The 8,102-nt window shown below is 42.6% G+C and overlaps 1 long non-coding RNA gene across 1 annotated transcript; it reads left to right on the top strand.

The window, feature by feature from the left end:
- Window positions 1-4,822: 4,822 nt before the first annotated feature.
- LOC311599622 lies at window positions 4,823-6,456 on the top strand. Its single transcript, XR_014779974.1, has 2 exons — window positions 4,823-5,044; window positions 5,714-6,456. It is a non-coding gene; the product is annotated as an uncharacterized lncRNA (long non-coding RNA).
- The last annotated feature ends 1,646 nt before the right edge of the window (window positions 6,457-8,102 follow it).

Here is an 8,102-nt window from a genome sequence, read left to right as displayed (position 1 = left end):
GAGGGAGGGAGGGAGGAAGGAAGGGAGGATAAAGATGCAAAGAAAGTTGTCAGGGTCTCTGCCTAGCTTGGTTGTAATCCCTACCAAAATTCTAAGCATCACCAGGCCTGTAATCCTAGCACTCTGGAGGCAGAGGCAGGAGGAACTCTGTGAGTTCAAGGTTAGCCTAGCCTACAAAGGGAGTCCAGGACAGTCAGGTCTACACAAAGAAACCCTGTCTCAAAAAAAGAGAAATAAGAAAAGAAAAGAAACTAGTGAATTCTCTCCGCCCCCCCCCCCAAGACAGGGTTTCTCTGTGTAGCCTTAGCTGTTCTGGAACTTGCTCTGTAGACCAGGCTGGCCTCAAACTCACAGAGATCCCCCTTGCCTCTGCCTCAAAAGTGCTGGGATTAACAGTGTGGACCACCACACCCAGCCTGACCAGTGAAATCTTAATATTGGGTCTTTTCACCCATAGAAGCAGGTTATCTTTTTTGTTTTGTTTTGTTTTTTCGAGACAGGGTTTCTCTGTGTAGCCTTGGCTGTCCTGGACTCACTTTGGAAACCAGGCTGGCCTTGAACTCACAGCAATTCACCAGCCTCTGCCTCCCAAGTGCTGGGATTAAAGGCATACGCTAACACCCATCCAGCGAATGTTTCGCTTTTTAAAAGATTTATTTTGATATGTATTTTAGACGTATAGGTGTTTTGCCTGCATTGTATGTATGTGTACCACATCCTTGCCTAGTGCCCACAGAGGCCAGAAGAGGGCGTTGGACCCCAGGAAGTGGGGTTACAAATGGTTGTGAACCACCTTGTGGGCGCTGGGAGTAAAAGCCAGGCCCTCAAGTGCTCTTAACCACTGAGCCATCTCTCCAACCCCTAGAATTTGTTTTTTAAATTTCATTTTTAGACTGTATCGCTAATACGTAGAAAGAGCTGATTTGGGTCCTGGAGAGAAGGCTCAGCAAGCGCTTGCTGCTGTAGCAGAGAACTCAGGATGAGCTCCTGGCACCCACGTCAAGATGCTCCCAACTGCCCACAGCTCCACAGGCACAGATGAAGCATACACTCTAACAGACACATGCACATAAAAAATATTTTAAATTGTTGAGGATTTTCTATCCATGCTTATGAGCTATAATGGCTCTGTAGGTTTTTTGTTTGTTTGTGGGTTTTGTTTTTTGTTTTTGTTTTTGGGGTGTGTGTGTGTGGTACCAGGGTACCACTGCCTTGTAGAATCAAGTGGCAAGTATTCACTTTGTTGTTGGTACTGGAAGACTTTGTGAAGAAATGGTATTTTTCTTTGAGCATCTGACAGGCCATGCATGGTAGTGCGTGCCTTTAAATCTTCTCTCCAGAGACAGTTCAAAGCCAGCCTGGTCTACATAGGGATTTCCAGGGCAACAGGGCTATATAGTGAGGCTCTATCTCAAACAAATGAACAAATGGGGACTGGAGAGGTGACTCAGCAGTTGATGGCATGGGTTGATCTTCCAGAGGACCCAGGTTCAAGTCCAGCACCCACATGACAGCTCACAGTTGACTCTTAACTCCAGTGTCTGGGGACCTGGTACCTTCTTTGGCCTCTGTAGGCATTGCACACATGTAGTGCACAGACATCCGTTCAGGCAAAAACTCATATATATAAATAAAATCTCAAAAAACCCATATAAGTATCTGACAGAATTACTAGTGCTGCCACCTGGGTCTCATCTTTCCTTCTTCCTCCCTTCCTTTCATCCCCTTTTGAGGTGCTGGGATTGATGCCAGGGCCACATACATACAGATGGGGAGGCCCTGTTCCACTGAGCCACACATCCGAAGCAGGACCATCACATCTGTGGCGTGACATTGTCTATAGATTCGCATTATAATTCTTTCATTTCTATTTGTTACATTTTCATAGCCAATTATAGTCATTTGAATCTTTTTCAATTCTTTTTTTTTTTTTTTTTGGCTAATTTTGTTCATCTTTTTATCTTCAATTTAAAATTATTTATTTATGTTGGGTGCTGGGAATAAAACCTGGGTCGTTTTCAAGAGCATTCAGTACTATTAACCTCTTACCCACCTCTGTGACCCCCAAATTATGTATATATGTTTTTTGTTGTTGTTTTTCCATTCTGTATTTTATTTCTGCTTTAATTTTTATGATTTCCTTTTTCTCAGGCATTGGTTTTAATTTTATCTTCATTTTACAGATTTTTGTTTGTTTATTTGGTTTGGTTTTGGGGTTTTGAGACAAAGTTTTTCTTTTCTTTTTTTTGTTTTTTGTTTTTGTTTTTGTTTTTGTTTTTTTTGTTGTTGTTTTTGGAGACAAGATTTCTCTGTGTAGGCTTGTCTGTCCTGGAACTCACTCTGTAGACCAGGCTGGCCTCCAACTCACAGAGATCCTCCTGCTTCTGTTTCCTGAGTGCTGGGATCAAAGGCGTGCACCACCATGCCCAGCTTTTTCTTTCTTTTCATTTTTTAAAAAGATTTATTTACTTATTATTGTGTATATGGTGCTCTGCCTGCATGTACACCTGCAGGCCGGAAGAGGGCCCAGGTCACATTATAGATGGTTGTGAGCCACCATATGGTTGCTGGGAATTGAACTCAGGACCTTTGGAAGAGCAGTCAGTGCTCTTAACCTTTGAGCCATCTCTCCAGGCCGAGACAAGGTTTTTCTACGCAGCCTTCACCTGGAACTCTGTAAACCAGGCTGGCCTTCAACTCACTGAGGTCTATCTGCTTCTGCCTCTGATTTTTATATTTTTTATTTTACAGATTTTTTTTCAAGACAGGGTTTCTCTGTGTAGCCTTGGCTGTCCTAGACTTGCTTTGTAGACCAGGCTGGCCTCTAACTCACAGCGATCTGCCTGCCTCTGCCTGCCAAGTGCTGGGATTAAAGACATGTGCCACCATACCTGGCTATATTACAGATTTTTTAAGGTGGAAGTTTAATATATTAACTTCAGATCTTTCTTCTTAATTAATGCATGCTTTTACATTTTATACTTGGGAAGCAGGAAGAGACAAATCTTTAGGTAAACCAGGTCTACACAGTGAGTTGCAGGCCAGCCAGGGATACATAGTGAAACCCTGCCTCAAAAACACTTTTGAAAAAAGAAAAAAAAAAAAAAAGGAAAAAAACCTACAAATTGCCCCATGGAGACTGTTTTTCTTCTTTTGCTTTTTTAAAAAAAATATTTTATTTATTTATTATTTATCCAGTACTATGCTCCCATTTGTGCCTACAGGCCAGAAGAGGGCACCAGATCTGATTATAGATGATTGTGAGCCCATGTGGTTACTGGGAATTGAACTCAGGACCTTGGGAAGAACAGCCAGTGCTCTTATCCTCTGAGCCATCTCTCCAGCCCCTCTTTTGCTTTTGTAATATGAAAGGCCTTTTTTTTTTTTAAATAAAAAAAGATGCATTTGTTTTTACTTTGCATGGGTCCTCTGCAAGAGCAGGCAGTACTCTCAGGCACTGAACCATCTCTACCCACAACTGTCCCCCTTCTAACCCCTAAACTGTAAGGAGTTGTTGTGGTCACTGTTGCTGTCCATTCCTGTAAAGCAACCTACAGCTGCCTCTTTGGTTTCCTCTTTGGTCTGTTGGCTAACTATAAGTGTGTCCTTCACAGTCCGTGTTTGTGAAAACACGCTTCCTTTCTGTTAATGATTTCTAGCTCCATCTCACCGTGGTCAGAGAATGTCCACGTCGTGAGCTCCACCCTTGCAAGTTTATTGAGCCTTGTTTTATGGCCTGTCAGATGGTCTAGCCTGAGTCCATGCATCTGTTAGGTCATGTTTGTGTGCAGTGCTGTTTAACCATTTGTTTGCTGCTATTCCATGTCATTGTCAGTTTTTCTATTTGAGTTTGAAACTGTCTTCAGTGACACTGGCTGTTTTTTTCCTGTCAAATTTCTCATTTATGTTCTCTAGTGATTTTTTAAAATTCTGATTGTTATATTTTTCAATTTGAGAATTTAGTGGGGTTTTACAAAAATATCTACTTCTTTATTGATGTTCCACAGATGACAATACAACATTTCACATTTCCTTTAGTTTTTTAGACATGGCTTCCTTTGACTAACACTGTAAATGGGCAATTTAAAGTCTTTGCCTAGGAAACCCATCACCGGGGCTTCCTCTGAGACAATTTCTATTTATTTTTTTATTCTGATAAATACTTTCTTATTTCTTTGCTTCTCTCATAATTCTGAGGTGAAGATGAGCTTTTTTTATACTATAATGTGATAACCTAGAAATCTAATTCTTCTCTTGCTTCTCTCATAGTCACTGCTATTTATTGGTCAATTATTTAGCGGTTCCTCCAAACTAATTCTATAAAAATCCGTATTCATTATCATACAATGAGGTCTCTATCCAATTATTTCAATGGTCAGCTAATGTTTGGTCAAAAGTTCCCTTACATAACCAGAACCCAGAGATTCCAGTCTTCGTCAAAGATTAGCTGACCACCGAAATACTGAATAGAGACTTCATTTATTTTTATGTGTATGAGTGTTTTGCCTACATATATGTATAGACACCACATGCATGTGTGATGCCCTAAGAGGGCTGTGGGCCCCTTGGAACTGAAGTTATAGGCAACCGTGAGCCATTGTGTGGTGCTGAAAGTCAGCTGTGGCTCCCTAGACACAGAACCAGCTGAGGGAAGATGCAGTTTTTTCCTACGATCCGCTGCGTGTTTGTTTGGAGCTCGGGCTCTTCCTTCTTCTGTCTTCTGGAAACCTCGATGTGTTTCCCGCTAGTGGTTCTATGCCTGGATCAGGAGCCCTCAGCTTCAACTATCAAAGAAGTAAGGCTGAGATTAGCAGCCCTTTCCTCCCAGCATGCCTTGGGCTTGCCGCACAAATCAGTTCACAGTCTGCTCAAAGACCGAGCCTCCCTATCAAAGACGGCTGTAAGAGCCTTGTTTTTAATGAAGCCACAAATGCTTCCTTTTCACTCTTCTCTTAGGACAAGGGACGCCTGCCTAACAACAACTGCCATAAATAATGGACGCCACCGGCCTTGCCCTTCCTGAGTGGAGGAGGGCTGCTTCAAGGTGAAATATTAAATCCACCCAAGCAGAGGGCAGCGGCGGTTCCCCCTGCGGTCTACATATGGATGGGCTGTAATTCAATTGGCTGTTCCTCCACTTTGGGAAATTTGTTTCCCTCCTTTTTTATTATTATAAATAATTCTGCAATGAATGCCTTGGCATGGGTACAAGATCTATCTGAAAGCTGACTGGTTGGGTCAAAAAAAAAAAACATATGCATTTAAATGTAAAACATCTCCAAGTTGCCTTCCAAAAAAAAAAAGCTTCCGTAAATATGATTGCCTTGAGAATGCCTGCTTCTTCACTCTATCAGCGTCACTATATATGAAGAATCATTTTTCATTGTTGATATTAATATCATCGCAATTTCCATAGCTCTGATTACAAGCAAGGTTGAACACGTTCTTATGTTTATCGGCTGTTTTTCTTCTCCCGTGAACTGACTACTCATAACCCTTGCTTACTTTTCCACTGGGTGGTTTGTCACGTCCTCATCTCACCCGTTGTTTTAAGTTTCTGCCTCGGTATTTTGACGTTGTAGTTGTAAAGTGATTACTACAGACAAACAGAAAAAGCTATTGATTTTAGGAGGTTGGTCTCTCATTTCTGGCACCCTTCCTGACATTTGTCATGATTGTAATAGTTTTACAGTTGATTATCTTTCTTTCCTAGGGGAGCCAACATATCATTCGCAAATCCTGTTTTATTGTGACTACAGATGGGTGTGGATGGATTCCTACAGCCTTGCTTCAAATTTCTACTGACCATTCCTCTGGGTTCTCTTTTGTCGCTTTGACAAGTGCAATTACCAAAGGCAACCCAGACAGCAAAGGGTTTATTTGCGTTGTATACGTCGCAGCGCTGTGGTCCACCATTGAAGTCCAGACCAGAGCTCATGCAGGAACCTGAGGCAGGAACCCTGGAGCAGGCTCCTTCTGGCTTGTTTACCTTGCCTTCTAGCCCGGCCCAGGACAGCCTGCCCAGGGAATGGCACCTCCACTCACCCACAGTGAGCTGAGTCCTCCTACATCAATTAATAAGTAAGGCAGTCACTCACAAGACGTGCCCACTGATGACCTGCCTGATAAAGGCAATTATTTGACATTATTTTTTTCTCTGGTGATTGAAGGCTGTGTAAAGTTGAAGGTTAGTGCTGACTGACACGTGTGTCCTTTTACCACCTTGCCTCTTGCTACTTGGTGGTGTTCTCTCTCCTCCTCCCAGTCCCTCCCTCCTCCCCATTTGTTTGTTGTTGTACCTCAGAAGCTTGCTGCCCACTGTACCCCGACCTACACTTGTAGCCCCTGCTCCTTCCCGCCCCGGCTTTTTGTTGTTGTTCTGTGGCTCTGTATTTCAGTCCTGTGCTTTTAATGGCTAGCCGTACATATTTTGTTAAATATTAAAAGTTAGCTGGGCGTCGTGGTGCATGCCTTTAATCTCAGCACTCGGGAGGCAGAGGCAGGCGGATCGCTGTGAGTTCGAGGCCAGCCTCTTCTACAAAGTGAGTCTAGGACAGCCAAGGCTACACAGAGAAACTCTGTCTTGAAAAACCAAAAAAAAAAAAAAAAAAAAAAAAAAGTTATTCTGTCTGTCACTGTCGAGAATCAAGTCAATTTATAACCTCCCTCCAAACACTATCACATCATTAATACACATTTGAACCCCACTCCACACACCTCATTTCCCTTGCTTAATTGAAATCACTTGAGAGTTTAACACACAATTTTTTTGGGGGAAAAAAAAGGTTCTCACATTGTATCTCTATCACAAAGAGATTATTTTCTGCCCTTTGCTGTGTATAATGTGCTGTTTTCCTTTGTTACCGATAATGATTTCAAAGGTAGGAATACTGCTTTTAATTTCCCTGACTGACTTCTGTATTTACCAAACCTAAACTTAAAGCCTTATTTCTCTTAGAGACGAGGGAGGTTAGGACCGCTCCACAGTCCAGCTCCCTTGCTTATGCCTTACATTTGTCAGATGAAGACTTTTCATGCACCTTCCCCAGGCTTGCCCTCTCCTCACACAGTCTCGGTCATTTTAAATGTCCCGTGGGTTTATAAATTCAACTTACATTTCAATCATAGTCCTGTTTTTCAAAGCATAGATTTTTGTTGTTGTTGTTGTTGTTGTTTAATTCTTACAATATATTTAGTTGGTCTTGGTGCCTGCCACCAGTCTTTCCTATTATAATGTTCCTATTCCAAGTTCTTAATTTTAATTCATCTCCTGAACAGCTGAAGTAAGCCTTCAAGTTGTTTGCTTAAGGGGAACGCATGGGCGGTACATTTTCTGCACCCTTTTCTGTAAATATGGAATATATTTCTGTTGTTTTCCCCGCATGAGTGACAACTTGCTGCGCAAGGACTCTGTTGGCGTCTGTCTCACTCTGAACTCCCACAGCACCACCACCACTGCTTAGGAGTGCCAAGGCAGTGGAGCGGGCATAGGGGCACACTTTTTTTAATCCCAGCACTTGGGAGGCAGAGGCAGGTGGGTCTCTGTGGAGTTCGAGACCAGCCTGGTCTACAGAACAAGTTCTAGGACAGCCAGGGCTACATAGTGAGATCTTGTCACAAAAAAAAACAAACAAAACAAACAAACCAAAATAAATAAGTAAGACAAAAAGTCAAGGAAAAGCTGAGGACCAGCCAAAGTTTTCCCCTTTGGAATCTAACTTCATATGTGGGTCCAGGTAACTGTCTCTTGACTTCACAAAACAAACATGATCTCACTGGTAAGCTATCTCTCCATTCCTTTGACCACTGAGGATAAGTATCTTTGTGTGTGTGTGTGTGTGTGTGTGTGTGTGTGTGTGTGTGTGTGTGTTTGGTTGGTTTTTCGAGACAGGGTTTCTCTGTGTAGCCTTGGCTGACCTGGACTAGCTTTGTAGACCAGGCTGGCCTCAACTTCACAGCGATTCACCTGCCTTTGCCTCACGAGTGCTGGGATTAAGGGCGTGGGCCGCCGCCGCCACCACCACCCTGCATTATAAGTATCTTTTAACTACTGCCCTTCTCTTCGTCATCCATGACCAAGGTCAACAAAACAGTCTTCAGAT

Source organism: Acomys minous (genome assembly GCF_964271855.1).
Source record: "Acomys minous genome assembly, chromosome: 6".
Lineage (NCBI taxonomy): Eukaryota > Metazoa > Chordata > Mammalia > Rodentia > Muridae > Acomys > Acomys minous.
The sequence above is the reverse complement of the archived record's forward strand: the minus strand, read 5'-3'. Positions and strand labels throughout refer to the sequence as shown.